This window comes from Schistocerca cancellata, chromosome 1 (assembly GCF_023864275.1).
Source record: "Schistocerca cancellata isolate TAMUIC-IGC-003103 chromosome 1, iqSchCanc2.1, whole genome shotgun sequence".
Classification (NCBI taxonomy): domain Eukaryota; kingdom Metazoa; phylum Arthropoda; class Insecta; order Orthoptera; family Acrididae; genus Schistocerca; species Schistocerca cancellata.
Genome location: NC_064626.1, coordinates 1,017,933,639 through 1,017,950,328, shown reverse-complemented (window position 1 = coordinate 1,017,950,328; position 16,690 = coordinate 1,017,933,639).

Genomic DNA, 16,690 nt, shown 5'->3' with positions numbered 1-16,690 from the left:
AGCTCGTTCTACACCATTAAACGACATTTCGGGTTTGATTGATTGGTTCGCCCATGACAAAGCATCCCCATCTAAAAACTTTTTAAAAAATTTAATTTTCAAACTGTCGCTCGTTATCTGTTACATGAGATCAACTGGATGTATATTGCCCTCCCCTGAAAATGTTTTTATGTTAACATTGTTCCACAATGGACTGCAACTACAGAAAGATTTCACAGCAACGGAATCTTCGATTACTTGAAATTTACATTAGAAGTTCGAAATTTCGACTAAACAAGTGCCTACATCTTTTAACTCTGCGAAATTCTCATTTGCAATTATAGTGAAATTTTGTATGTTTTGGTTTGTTTCTGTGAATTTCTTTACGAAATCTTTGTTGAGCTTTTTTAATTGTAACACTTAAACAGTAGCAACTTTTTCGAAATTTTCCACGGAATCTAGTCTCTCTTCGAATTTTGGTATTCCTGTTTCAAGGTGACAGTTTCCCCTTCTATAGTCGACACGTCTGGAATTTTCGTCTACTTTTTCCCAGCATTTTTATAAACTCTGTGATTCTATGTTCGTCAATTGACCGTTTTTGTTCATTCATCGATCGTTTTCGTTCTTCCATCGATCGTTTTTATTCTTCCGTAAGTTGAAGTAACCTATCCAAGGCTGATACATTAGGTTCAAATCCACGAAAGGGTGAACATACACTACTGTGATCACTATCCTCTCCGACTTCATTGTCTCGATTAACTACATTATTATCAGTAATATCTACGCTATTTTGCATGTTTCCATTAACCTCCCCATTATTGTTAACTTCCCTATTGTTGTCAACCTCCCTATTGTCCTCCATAATGACAATACAGATGAAAAAAAAATTTCTAAAAGTAAAAATTCAAATAAATTTTGTACTTACAGTTGGTTCTCCAAGTTGCGTTTTCACATAAGTATCATTACTTCCTTCGTAGTGCTACTCACTTTCTTCGTTGTTCTGTTCTCGAAAAAAATGGAATATTATTTCAACAAGCGGGTTAACTCTGAAACAAAATACAAGATTAGTTTACAGAATTACACTGCACCCCAGCTCCATACACCAATTGTAATGTGCTTATGCCTCATTTTACTTATCGTAGCTGGCAATCTGTCACAGCAGAAGTCCTAAATTCTCAGTCACTGTAAAAATTCCAACGTCGGAAAAGTTAAAATTAAAAGTCAATCACGTATGGTGTTTTAGCTGAATATTTATTACAATTTCAAAGTAATTAAAAGCATCTTGACAAATCTGAAATAAGTTGTAACATACTTACAAAAATCGTGATCAACAAGCTACATGCTTTCGGTCTAATATCACACAAAGTACTGACTCCCTTTCCCTTCACTTCACTTCACTTCGCACAGGGCTGAGGGATGGATCCTCTTCAGTAAACGAAGTTCTAGCGCTTATGCGCTTCTCCTTCTGAAATGGTGGGGTGATGCTAAGGGATAACATGGCGGGTGTTTCTTCTGCATGACTTGTGTGCTGGTTTTTTTTTTTTTCTAAATAAAAGAAAGATTAAAGGATAGTGAGAGGGATAGTGAGAGAAGTGGAAAACGAACGGCCGAAATGACGGGCCGGTGGGGTTTGCAGGGGTCCCGCTACACTGGTGATGGCCTCGCATTACATTACTGGAACTGTCGCTGGTTACGTTCGATTTCTGCAATGGCTTCCAGGTCTTCAGGGGTCGGCTTCCTCCTACCAGACCGGAACTCTTCCTTCATGAATAAGTCTATAACGTCCACTAATTCGTCCCACTGTGAAGGCGTGAAGATGGGGTGTGAGTTTATCAAGGTTAGTTCCTTCTTCGTGATCACTTCCGTAAATACGCAGCGGTAGCTGTACGTGCGAAGGTGGAGCGGTCGATGGGGGAGGGGAGGTATGGGTTGGTCTGGCGGGGTGAAAGGGTAGGGTTGGTCGGTATAGAGGTAGGACCCGTTCTTCAGAGCCGCGGCTAAGTCCTTCAGAATGACCTGAACGTTGTACCTGTCGGGGAATGGGAGGCTAATCCTCCTCTTCTGCGCTGGCTTCCCGACAAGCGTGGAGTCAGGAGGCGTCTTGGCGCCCTTCCTTGCGGCTGCCACCCTGGAGGGGGGCAGCGCTGGCGGCACATCCTCTGTTTCCATGGGCGCCACCTCCTGCATTGTTGCGGGAGGGGGAGCGGCGGATGTTTGCGTGGTCGCGTCGACCCTCACCGGACGGCTCACGGCGGGGGCGGCGGCGGGAACTGGCGGCTCCTTCTTGATAGCCCGCAGCTCCTCGCGCAGCTGTTGGAGCTGGCGATGGACCGCTGCGAGCTCCTCCTTCAGTGCGGCCCTTTCGGCCGCAAAGGCGGCTTGGAAGCCGGCCAGAGCTTCGTCGGTGGCAGCCTCGCGTTGGCGCGGATCGCACCCCACGCCGGAGCGGGGGGGCGGGGCGGCCGTTGAGGCGCTTGGCATCACCGCAGGGCGTGGTGCGGCGAGTGGACGGCGTGACTCGCGGAGGTAGCCGCAGCTACGCGAGTTGGCGGCGTGTGACCCGCCGCAGTTCGCGCAGCTGCAAGCCACCCCACGAGGTTTCGTGCAGCTGCGGGTGTCGTGGGCCGCCGCGCACTTTAAGCACACGACGGCGTTCTTACACCCGCGCGCGGTGTGCCCCAGCTGCTGACAATTGTAGCACTGGAGCATCGTCTCGTTCCGCTGCGATCTTTTGCGCCTTGACTGCCGTTGGCGGCCGCCGGTGAAACCCAACGCCTTGATCAGGTCTTCTAATGCGGCGGCAATCTGCTTCCCAGTCATGGCGTTGCGTGCGCGGAGACAATGTGCTTCGCAGCGAGTCCGGCAGCGGAATGGGCGGGCCGACTCCCTTTCCCAACATGGCTGTAACTATTTATACTTTCTTAACAATCCCGAACAATCCTTTTTGATTAATTAACAATTAAAATTTACATTGAAAAATTGAAAATACATATCTGATAGTATATTTACTCAAGAACAGCTAGTACACTACGATATAAGTACATATCTGTTTTTTCTCTCTCGAATAAGAAATTACAATAATACATTAACATTTTTTATTAATTACTAGAGGCTCCCTTCATGGGAATTGTTCCCTTCAATTACAGAGCTTCTACCCTTTGAAGTGAAAGAGATTAAACAGTTATTTTTACAGTTATAATTTTTTTCTAGACGAGTTACATATTTTGTTTACATGTGCGATTCTGATCAGACTGGAAAATGTTCGTTTTAAGTGGGTCTTAATGGGCTGTAACAGGTCGAGGCCTACTTCATTGCGAATCTGGACATATGAATGTGCACTATAAGCCGAATTATGCATTTGAGTATGGTTCGCGAAATTCCGATGCTTTTGGAATATTTTACGAAATAATGTAAGATCTTTAATGAACGAACATACGGGCTTCCAATGTCATCGTAGCTGCGCAAGCGCAGTGACGCCTATTATCTGGAGCTCTCTGCCAACTGCTGAAACGAACCTATTTCTAACAGGTCGCGGGAAAATATTGCAAATGGTGGTTTGCAAGGGGTTAAGCCTAGTGTATAAGACGACATTGGGTCGCGCCACTCGTTGCGTGGAATGAGTTGCACGCAAATAGTTTCATATACAGGGTGTTACAAAAAATTACGGCCAAACTTTCAGGAAACATTCCTCACACACAAAGAAAGAAAATATGTTATGTGAACATGTGTCCGGAAAACGCTTACTTTCCATGTTAGAGCTCATTTTATTACTTTTCTTCAAATCACATTAATCATGGAATGGAAACACACAGCAACAAAACGTACCAGCGTGACTTCAAACACTTTGTTACAGGAAATGTTCAAAATGTCCTCCGTTAGCGAGGATACATGCATCCACCCTCCGTCGCACGGAATCCCTGATGCGCTGATGCAGCCCTGGAGAATGGCGTATTGTATCACAGCCGTCGCCAATACGAGCACGAAGAGTCTACATTTGGTACCGGGGTTGCGTAGACAAGAGCTGTCAAATGCCCCCATAAATGAAAGTCAAGAGGGTTGAGGTCAGGAGAGCGTGGAGGCCATGGAATTGGTCCGCCTCTACCAATCCATCGGTCATCGAATCTGTTGTTGAGAAGCGTACGACGTGCATGAACCACATGTTGTGTCGTACTGGTAAAGGCACATGTTCTAGCAGCACAGGTAGAGTATCCCGTATGAAATCATGATAACGTGCTCCATTGAGCGTAGGTGGAAGAACATGGGGCCCAATCAAGACATCACCAACAATGCCTGCCCAAACGTTCACAGAAAATCTGTGTTGATGACGTGATAGCACAATTGCGTACGGATTCTCGTCAGCCCACACATGTTGATTGTGAAAATTTACAATTTGATCATCAGAATCGAGGAAGTACAGTACATACTGACGAAACTAAAATGAGCTCTAACATGGAAAGTAAGCGTTTCCGGACACATGTCCACATAACATCTTTTCTTTATTTGAGTGTGAGGAATGTTTCCTGAAAATTTGGCCGTACCTTTTAGCAACACCCTCTATGATTGTAGACCCGGTGACACCAGTATACACATCAGTTTCGTGGTTTTGTAGGCTCCTGAGTCGTGTCTGAAATGAAAGTTTTGGCAGCTGCACGTCGCATGAGTTGTGATGTAGTTAAAGCTTGTTGTGTGGAGTCGCTGCATAAGCAAAAAATAAGAAACGTGTCTCGATTCGTGTCTGGATGAGGAAAAGAAAAAAAGCTCGGTTGCTCAGCAAACTTGCTACAATAATTTATAATGGAAGATCCAAGAAGGTCTTTTAGCTATCTGTCACCAGAAATGTTCACGTTTCTTCTAAATAGAGTTAATTATGTGATAAGGAATAAATACTGTAATACACGAAGCCCTGTCGCCGGAACTGAAATTACGAGGGTCCACCAAAAGAAATGCACACTATTTTTGTAAAAATACTGTTTTTATTCTGCATGTGTGAAAGTTTTACAGTGTGTAGATACATCCTTCCCGCTTGTTTTCAAACTTAGTTCAACCTGTTCCCGCGAGTGTCGCCGTCACAGCATGTCTTCAAGATGGCTACTACACTTGACGTTGGTCAGAAGCAACTTGCTGTCATAGAATTTCTGTGCTGTGAAAACGAGACAGTGGGAAACATCCACAAGAGGTTGAAAAAGGTGTATGGAGATGATGCTGTCGATCGCACTACAGTTAGTCGGTGGGTAAGCAGGTTACGTGATGAAAGTGGTCACGGCAATATTGAGGATTGTCCTCGCAGTGGCAGGCCTCGTACTGCACACTGCCAAGTATCACCATAAATTCTGATGCATATGTGACGACACTGAAGAAACTTCAAGCCCGACTGAGTCGTGTTCGACCACATCGGCAAAAGCAGGATGTTTTGCTGTTGCACAACAATGCATGGCCACATGCCAGTCAAAAAACCATGGAAGCGATCACAAAACTTGGATGGACAACACTGAAACACCCGCCTTACAGTCCTGACCTGGCTCCATGTGACTATCATCTCTTTGGGAAACTGAAAGACTCTCTTCATGGAACAAAGTTTGAAGATGATGACTCCCTTGTGCACACTGCCAAACAGTGGCTACAACAGGTTGGTCCAGAATTTTACCATGCAGATATACAGGCACTGGTTCCAAGATGGCGTAAGGCAGTTGACAGGGATGGAAATTATGTGGAGAAATGAAAATATTGTTTCTAAAGGATGTATCTCCATAATGTAAAACTTTCAAACATGTAGAATAAAAGATGGATTTTAAAAAAAATATTGTGCATTTCTTTTGTAGTGACTCCCGTGTATATCACATTGCGTGCATTACAACGAGAACACTCGGCATGCTAGAAGATTCAGTTTTAGTTGGTGATGACATTTTTTCATTAACTCCAATCATTATTAACATTAACTAAGAATTATTAACATTAACAGCAGTAGCTCTTCGAAGCAGGCCACATTAAGAAGAGAATGGTTTGCAAACTACTGTCTTGGAGATAGATCTGTACAGTGGCATTATTTCAAAATTCTAACTTATGTGAATGGGGAGCACTGCTGCAACATTTTAAATAGATGAATACTGAATAAAGAATGCAGCATCTTGATTTGTGTACCCTTACCTCCTGTCAACAATATTCCTTAAAAAAGATTTGGCCAACTCGAACGATGGGATTTTAGTCTTGTAGACGAGAGCATTTCCACTGCCAGAATTGTACTTGCTTGTATTTTTCTTAGTTGAATTGTATATTTGCTCCTAATTCAATAAATTTTGCACTGCAGCTCAGATGTTGTCAAATCTTTTGTGTTCTGATCGCACATGACAATCTCAGGAGCAGCAAAATGCTGTTTATTTTTGTAATCAGCATCATTGAAACCCCACAAACACCTATGCAAACTATAGATATCCAAAAAGCGAACATTATTCTCCATTCCCCACTTCATATTTCAGTTTGTCCACGCACTATGAACACACGTAACCTCAAAACTCTTGGAACTAGTGTCTCCAAAGTTGGAACACGCCGAAAGCGTTTAATTTCGCCAACGACTTGAGCAAACGCGTGGCTGGCATTCGCAGGGGCCGGTAGCGCAGTTGTCTGCAATCTAGTGTCGTTGTGTAACCTAGGGTTTACTTTCAAAGTAAATTTCCTTTTGCGCAAGATGAACTATGTGCAATGTATCTTAAAGTGTAACACTAGGAAAAAAATCAACATTATATGTGAAAGCTTAGCTTCTCTTGCAGTTTATTGATCTGTAGGTAGTGGAGAGCGGGCGTAGTAATTACGACGATAAATAGTCACGCGCACTTCCGTCAGTTACTGTGAATATTTTTACTCTCGCAGCGTATACCCTATACGTGTAGTATAGAGCGCGTACTGCAGAGAACTAATATGGCAAAGTTACGATTGTTCCTGCTGCGGTAGGATAGCGATAGTATAGGGGGGTGAGCCAGTGGTTCTACGTCCCCACAAATCTTAGTGACCAATATTATAAGTGAAAGCGTTGCTTTTCTTGTAGCAACACTATGTATATTAATTTAAACCATTAACGTTTCCTATGACGGCCCCTGTGGCCTAGCGGTTTTAGGCGCTTCAGTCCGGAACTGTGCTGCTGCTACAGTCGCAGGTTCGAATCTTGCATCTGGCATGGTTGTGTGTGATGTCCTTAGGTTAGTTAGGTTTAAGTAATTCTAAGTCTAGGGAACTGATGACCTCAGATGTTGTGGTGTCACCGCCAGACACCACACTTGCTAGGTGGTAGCCTTTAAATCGGCCGCGGTCCGTTAGTATACGTCGGACCCGCGTGTCGCCACTATCAGTGATTGCAGACCGAGCGCCGCCACACGGCAGGTCTAGAGAGACTTCCTAGCACTCGCCCCAGTTGTACAACCGACTTTGCTATTGATGGTTCACTGACAAAATACGCTGTCATTTGCCGAAACGATAGTTAGCATAGCCTTCAGCTACGTCATTTGCTACGACCTAGCAAGGCGCCATTACCAGTTACTATTGATACTGTAAATAAATAGTGCTTAGAGTCATTTGAACTTTAACTATTTGTGTGTTCGCGCTACTTAACAGTGGTTGAAATTGGCTGACAATATCACGTATCTTATACTCCGTATATCTGCTGTCATCAGCTGGTGAGAGCACATGACATGAGCTGTGATGCTTACAAGACCGCATCGCAATCTCGATTTCAATGCTTCAGATAGTAACATGCGGTATTTGGTGGAATTCGCAATTATTCTTTCGTAATACGAAAATATGCAGCGTACATATCGCTGCACATCAAAGATCTTTCCAAAACGTGTTCTCCCCCACCCCCCACCCCTCAAGTTTCGTTTTCTAAAGTACTGAGACATTCTACGCCAGTGTATAAAACCATAGCCATTCAAAGGATTGATAGCTTTTACAGTTTGAGGGAGAGTATAATGTCACTTAACATGGAGAAAGTGTATTTTCACGCAGGAGAAAATGTATTTTTAACCGGGAAATCCAGGAATTTTTTTTCCTTGTCCACGTATACACCCTGATGAGGCAAATATTAAACGAAACTGAAGCAAACAGTGTGAACAGAGACATCTGATGAATGCACCAAAAAGAGCCAGTTGTGCAGTGTCTTGTGACATGCTATTGTAGCAGCAAACCTTCCTTTTCGAAAACTAGTAAACCTGTTTTCAAAGGTTTTATTAAGAAACACTGCCATCAGACTGCTCCTGCAGAGTCAACATTGCATAGAAATTTGTGGATACAACTTACACTGACGCTTTGCAAAAAACCCAAGTGGATATTGGGGAGTCTTGGATATGGATTTCCGTTAATGCACCTATTGACATTTTTAATTGGTACAGTGCAAGTCAGTCTGTTGGCAAGTTGGACCCAGACGCACCATCTGGGACTTACTTGATTTGTTCAAAACAACTTCCAAAGACTAACCAGCATACAGTTGCGCAGTTTGTCAACAATGGGCTGAAGGTGCTATATTCAAATGGCGCTAATTAAAGAAGATGCTCTGGATCTTCACAGAAGCTGCTGCACACATCGTTGCAGTATTTTAAGTGTTCTACCCTTTCTACATCTACATCTACATTTATACTCCGCAAGCCACATAACGGTGTGTGGCGGAGGGCACTTTACGTGCCACTGTCATTACCTCCCTTTCCTGTTCCATTCGCGTATGGTTCATGGGAAGAACCAACGTAAAGTCCCGAGCGACTGGAAAAAAGCATAGGTGACGCCTGTATACCAGAAGGGTAGAAGAACGGATCCTCAAAATTACAGACCAATATCCTTAACATCGGTTTGTTTCAGGATTCTCAAACATATTATACATAATATAATGAATTTCCTTGAGACAGAGAAGTTGCTGTCCATGAATCAGCACGGCTTTAGAAAGCATCGCTCCTGCGAAACACAACTCGCCCTTTTTTCGCATGATATCTTGCGAACCATGGATGAAGGGTATCAGACGGATGCCATATTCCTTGACGTCCGGAAAGCATTTGACTCGGTGTGCCACTGCAGACTCCTAAGGTACGAGCATATGGGATTGGTTCCCAAATATGTGATTGGCTTAAAGACTTCTTAAGTAATAGAAACCAGTACGTTGTCCTCGATGGTGAGTGTTCATTGGAGATGAGGGTATCATTTGGAGTGCCCCAGGGAAGTATGGTAGGTCCGCTGTTGTTTTCTATCTGCATAAATGATTTTTTGGATAGGGTGGATAGCAATGTGCGGCTGTTTGCTGATGATGCTGTGGTGTACAGGAAGGTGTCGTCATTGAGTGACTGTAGGAGACAAGATGACTTGGACAGGATTTGTGATTGGTGTAAAGAATGGCAGCTAACTCTAAATATAGCTAAATGTAAATTAATGCAGATGAATAGGAAAAAGAATCCCATAATGTTTGAATACTCCATCAGTAGTGTAGCGCTTGACACAGTCACGCCGATTAAATATTTGGGCGTAACATTGCAGGGCGATATGAAGTGGGACAAGCATGTAGTGGCAGTTGTGGGGAAGGCGGATAGTCGTCTTCGGTTCATTGGTAGAATTTTAGGAAGATGTGGTTCATCAGTAAAGGAGACCGATTATAAAACACTAATACGACCTATTCTTGAATACTGCTCGAGCGTTTGGGATCCCTATGAGGTCGGATTGAGGGAGGACATAGAAACAATTCAGAGGCGGACTGCTAGATTTGTTATTGGTAGGTTTGATCATCATGCGAGCGTTACGGGAATGCTTCAGGAACACGGGTGGGAGTCTCTGAAGGAAAGGAGTCGTTCTTTTCGTGAATCGCTACTGAGGAAATTTAGAGAACCAGCATTTGAGGCTAACTGCAGTACAGTTTTACTGCCGCCAACTTTTTTTTCGCGGAAAGATCACAAAGATAACATAAGAGAGATTAGGGCTCATACAGAGGCATATAGGCAGTCATTTTCCCTCGTTCTGTTTGGGAGTGGAACAGGGAGAGAAGATGCTAGTTGTGGTACGAGGTACCCTCCGCCACGCATCGTATGGTGGATTGCGAAGTATGTATGTACAGGGTGTTTCAAAAATGACCGGTATATTTGAAACGGCAATAAAAACTAAACGAGCATCGATAGAAATACACCGTTTGTTGCAATATGCTTGGGACAACAGTACATTTTCAGGCGGACAAACTTTCGAAATTACAGTAGTTACAATTTTCAACAACAGATGGCGCTGCAAGTGATGTGAAAGATGTAGAAGACAACGCAGTCTGTGGGTGCGCCATTCTGTACGTCGTCTTTCTGCTGTAAGCGTGTGCTGTTCACAACATGCAAGTGTGCTGTAGACAACATGGTTTATTCCTTAGAACAGAGGATTTTTCTGGTGTTGGAATTCCACCGCCTAGAACACAGTGTTGTTGCAGCAAGACGAAGTTTTCAACGGAGGTTTAATGTAACCAAAGGACCGAAAAGCGATACAATAAAGGATCTGTTTGAAAAATTTCAACGGACTGGGAATGTGACGGATGAACGTGCTGGAAAGGTGGGGCGACCGCGTACGGCAACCACAGAGGGCAACGCGCAGCTAGTGCAGCAGGTGATCCAACAGCAGCCTCGGGTTTCCGTTCGTCGTGTTGCAGCTGCGGTCCAAATGACGCGAACGTCCATGTATTGTCTCATGCGCCAGAGTTTACACCTCTATCCATACAAAATTCAAACGCGGCAACCCCTCAGCGCTGCTACCATTGCTGCACGAGAGACATTCGCTAACGATATAGTGCACAGGATTGATGACGGCGATATGCATGTGGGCAGCATTTGGTTTACTGACGAAGCTTATTTTTACCTGGACGGCTTCGTCAATAAACAGATCTGGCGCATATGGGGAACCGAAAAGCCCCATGTTGCAGTCCCATCGTCCCTGCATCCTCAAAAAGTACTGGTCTGGGCCGCCATTTCTTCCAAAGGAATCATTGGCCCATTTTTCAGATCCGAAACGATTACTGCATCACGCTATCTGGACATTCTTCGTGAATTTGTGGCGGTACAAACTGCCTTAGACGACACTGCGAACACCTCGTGGTTTATGCAAGATGGTGCCCGGCCACATCGCACGGTCGACGTCTTTAATTTCCCGAATGACTATTTCGATGATCGTGTGATTGCTTTCGGCTATCCGAAACATACAGGAGGCGGCGTGGATTGGCCTCCCTATTCGCCAGACATGAACCCCTGTGACTTCTTTCTGTGGGGACACTTGAAAGACCAGGTGTACCGCCAGAATCCAGAAACAATTGAACAGCTGAAGCAGTACATCTCATCTGCATGTGAAACCATTCCGCCAGACACGTTGTCAAAGGTTTCGGGTAATTTCATTCAGAGACTACGCCATATTATTGCTACGCTTGATGGATATGTGGAAAATATCGTACTATAGAGTTTCCCAGACCGCAGCGCCATCTGTTGTTGAAAATTGTAACTACTGTAATTTCGAAAGTTTGTCTGCCTGAAAATGTACTGTTGTCCCGAGCATATTGCAACAAACGGTGTATTTCTATCGCTGCTCGTTTAGTTTTTATTGCCGTTTCAAATATACCGGTCATTTTTGAAACACCCTGTAGATGTAGATGTAAGAAAGACTGCGGGAAAGACTATGTGCGCGCTCGAATCTATCTAATTTTACATTCGTGATCTCCTCAAGAGATATAAGTAGGGTGAACGAATATATTCGATACCTCATCCAGAAACGCACCCTCTCGAAACCTGGACAGCAAGCTACACCGCGGTGCAGAGCGCCTCTCTTGCAGAGTCCGCCACTTGAGTTTGCTAAACATCTCCATAACACTATCACGCTTACCAAATAACCCTGTGACGAAACGTGCCGCTCTTCTATGGATCTTCTCTATCTCCTCTGTCAACCCAACCTGATACAGATCCCACACTGATGAGCAATACTCAAGTATAGGTCGAACGAGTGTTTTGTAAGCCACCTCCTTTGTTGATGGACTACATTTTCTAATAACTCTCCCAATTAATCTCAACCTGGCACTCGCCTTACCAACAATTAATTTTATATGATCATTCCACTTCAAATCGTTCCATAGGCATACTCCCAGATATTTTACAGAAGTAACTGCTACCAGTGTTTGTTCCGCTATCATATAATCATACAATAAAGGATCCTCCTTTCTATGTATTCGCAATACATTACATTTGTCTATGTTAAGGGTCAGTTGCCACTCCCTGTACCAAGTGCCTATCAGCTGCAGATCTTCCTGCATTTCGCTGTAATTTTCTTATGCTGCAACTTCTCTTTATACTACAGCATCATCCGCGAAAAGCCGCATGGAACTTCCGACACTATCTACTAGGTCACTTATATATATTGTGAAAAGCAATGGTCCCACAACACTCCCCTGTGGCACGCCAGAGGTTACTTTAACGTCTGTAGACGTCTCTCCATTGAGAACAACATGCTGTGTTCTGTTTGCTAAAAACTCTTCAATCCAGCCACACAGCTGGTCTGATATTCCGTAGGCTCTTGCTCTGTTTATTAGGCTGCAGTGCGGAACTGTATCGAACGCCTTCTGGGAGTCAACGAAAATGGCATCTACCTGGGAGCCTGTATCTAATATTTTCTTGGTCTCATGAACAAATAAAGCGAGTTGGGTCTCACACGATCGCTGTTTCCGGAATCCATGTTGATTCCTAGAGAGTAGATTCTGGGTTTCCAGAAATGACATGATGCGCGAGCAAAAAACATGTTCTAAAATTCTACAACAGATCGATGTCAGAGATATAGGCCTATAGTTTTGCGCATCTGCTCAACGACCCTTTTTGCAAACTGGAACTACCTGTGCTCTTTTCCAATCATTTGGAACCTTCCATTCCTCTAGAGACTTGCGGTACACGGCTGTTAGAAGGGGGCAAGCTCTTTCGCATACTCTGTGTAGAATCGAATTGATATCCTGTCAGGTCCAGTGGACTTTCCTCTGTTGAGTGATTTCAGTTGCTTTTCTATTCCTTGGACACTTATTTCGATGTCAGCCATTTTTTCGTTCGTGCGAGGATTTAGAGAAGGAACTGCCATACGGTCTTCCTCTGTGAAACAGCTTAGGAAAAAGGTGTTTAGTATTTTAGCTTTAAGCGTGTCATCCTCTGTTTCAATGCCATTATCATCCCAAAGTGTCTGGATATGCTGTTTCGATCCACTTACTGATTTAACATAAGACCAGAACTTCCTAGGATTTTCTGTCAAGTCGCTACATAGAATTTTAATTTTGAATTTACTGAACGCTTCACTCATAAAACCTATCTTAACCTAACCTAACCTAACCTAATCTAATCAAGCCCTCCTTACGCTAACTTTGACATCGCTTAGCTTCTGTTTGTCTGAGAGGTTTTGGCTGCGTTTAAATTTGCAGTGAAGTTCCCTTTGCTTTCGCAGTAGTTTCCTAACTATGTTGTTGAACCACGCTGGGTTTTTCCTGTCCCTCACAGTTTTACTCGGCACGTACCTGTCTCAAACGCATTTTACGATTGCCTTGAACTTTTTACATTGTCAGTGTTGGAACAGAAATTTTCGTTTTGATGTGTTAGGTAGTCTGAAATCTGCCTCCTATTACTCTTGCTAAACAGATAAACCTTCCTCCCTTTTTTTATATTCAGGGATGCTGCAACGGCTTTATGATCACTGATTCCCTGTTCTGCTCTTACAGAGTCGAAAAGTTCGGGTCTTTTTGTTATCAGTAGGTCCAAGATGTTGTCTCCACGAGTCGATTCTCTGTTTAATTGCTCGAGGTAATTTTCGGATGCTGCACGTAACGTATCACGTGGTATCAATCTAATAGCATATCACATAAGGCAAGAATTCCGCGAGGTACATAAATTGATTTCCATAGTAAAGAAAGTTGTTGTAAGACACCATCAAGGAAACAAGCATTCAAAGAACAAATTCCAGATATCCCATTACCACCTGAACTTGTTACCCATTGGGGCACATGGGTAGCAGAAGTTGACTACAGTAACCATCTCTTAGCAGCCCAGAAGCTAACTGAAAAGTTCACCAAAGGATGCCATCTTTGTTACTTCAGCAAGACAATTACTCAAATAATCCTTCAAACCAATGGGGTTTGGCTTATATTACAGCTGACTATACATTTATGGAAAGAATTATTTCCCTATTAGGAGTCTCAAGGAGACCCATCTCGCAAGCACATTTCTTTAGTGGTGGAAATTAAAAATAAAATTAATGAAGCAACATGTGAAGTGGGAGGACAAGTATGAGCAAGAACGCACAAAGTTTGGTGAACAACACCACCCTGAAGGACTTGGGGACAACAGCATAGATGCTTAGCAGAAAACCAGTTACCCAATTGCAACATTGCTGTCCAACATGTGTTGAAAGTGAAGTTTGCCCCATTCACATCCATTGATGCAGAACATTACTTTTTGGGCGTATGAATTAATACTGACAAGCGCCATAGTTTTTCTCTGGAAAATCTAGAAAAGGTTTGTTATTTACTATGAAGCCAACTATGATCTGAATGTTTTAAAACACTGGCATGTCTGGCATTTAATATCATACATTACACATTACAAGTATTTTGGCATATGGTTATAATTGTTTTGTACTATATCTTTATCTTGGCAAAACTAGTAAGGTTTGTGATTAGTATAAAAGGCATTCAAAAAGAAACAAGCTGGAAGCATAATTACAAAAACCAGTACCTGTATGATAGAAGTATTGACTGTAGCTGTTGAGACACTTACCCCACTGTGACAAGACGGTGAACGGCGACCATAAAATTCCCAGGGCTGTGATGTCAACCACTTCCACACGTACAACTGGACGTCGTCGTCCGAGGTGAATCGAAAAGGTTACGGTGACGTTCTTTTTTAACCAAGATGGCCCCCTTCTGATTCAATTCCTCCAGCACGGGACAAAAGTGAATGCCCAGCGTTACTAGAAACCTTGACCACCCTTCATCAAGCGATCAAATCAAAACGATTATGTCATCTCACCCTGTGGGGTCATTCTGCTACACGACAATACAAAGCCTCATACGGCCAACACAATCGCGGCAGTCCTGCAGAAATTCAAATGGGAAGTTCTTGGCCATCCTCCATACAGTCTGGACTTCTCTCCCTGTGATCACGCTATTTTTGGTCCCCTTAAAAAGGCTCTGAGGGGCAAACGATTCACCTCGGACGACAACGTCCAGCTGTACATGCAGAACTAGTTAACATTGCAGCCCAGGGAATTTTATGAGACAGCCATTCACCGCCTTGCGTCACAGTGGGACAAGTGTCTCAACAGCCAGGGTCAATACTTCTAACATACAGATACTGGTTTCTGCAATTATGTCCCCGGCTCGTTTCTTTTTGAACTCCCCTTATATAACATGCTCATTTGTCAACCCTGTCTATTTTACATTACATTTAATTTTCTGAATAATACTTTTTGGACCTATTTTAGGTTTTATATAGCCTAAATGTGGTACTGAAAGAGCCTGTTTAAGGCACCTAAAATTCATTTTTTATTACCTCTAAATCCATGGCCTAATTGTAACTGTGTAGGTCAGTGAAAGGTTTATAGTCCAAGCAAACACTAGGTGTCATTCCTGTTGCTATAAAAAGCACTATCTGCACCCATATGTTGTCAAAATTTATGAAACATGACACTGAGTACACTAAACTCTCGCTAATACAGCCCTCAGTAGTCCAGCCTCTCAGTAATCCAGCACACTTCCAGCTTCTAGTCGTTCAACCTGAAATGACGCCCACAATAATGAAATTTCGTCTGCAACGTTGTTAATTAATTATAATGTTCAGCATTCCTGTACACTTTGAAATTGTGGTTTTCCTTACGGATCATTATCATGGCTTCTAAAGGGAAACACGTTATGCTAGACCTCAAGCAGAAAATCTAAATTACGTATAAACTGATCTGAGGTTCTTCACAAAAAACCATTGTTGCTCGCAGTAGTGTTGGACGAGCAACTATTTATGACCAAACTTCAGCATAAAAGAGGTAATCATAAACTCACAGGAAAGTTACGATGAAACTGATGAAGAAGAGGACATAGGAGGAGAGAACATGAGGATATCTCAAACTGCTGGTACTGAAGCTGGAGACGTCTCCCTGGAGTACATTATGCAACAATCAGACACATGGCAGTACCTACGAAATGCTTGTAACGCCTTTGTGTGATAAAGCATACTGCAATCACGTATCATCATGGTGACAACTAAAACTTTGGGACATGTTTCATAGTGAATGTCGATTGATACTAATATGCAAGTATACACTCAAGGGCTACGTTTTCTGTAAAAATGGATGTATCTCTTGATTTGATAAAGTGTTTATACTAAATTTTTAGACACTCTAAACAATCTGGCACTTCCAATAATCTGACACCGATATGTGCGAGGAGTAAGAGTCTAGTGCAGTTACGTATACTCAATAACACAAAACTCAGACCAACCCTGAATCCCAACCTGACTGTATGCAACCAACATAGCATTTATTTTACTCGTTCAGCATCACAGTGGCATAATTACAATATTCTTATCACTATATACTAAAAAGAAAACAATATAATTCTACACTATATTAGATATGTTTTTGAGCCACTCTATGGCTGAGTCACTGAGTCTATGTATGTCCATGAGTTCACCACCATAGCCATACACTTTGCACACGAGTAGAT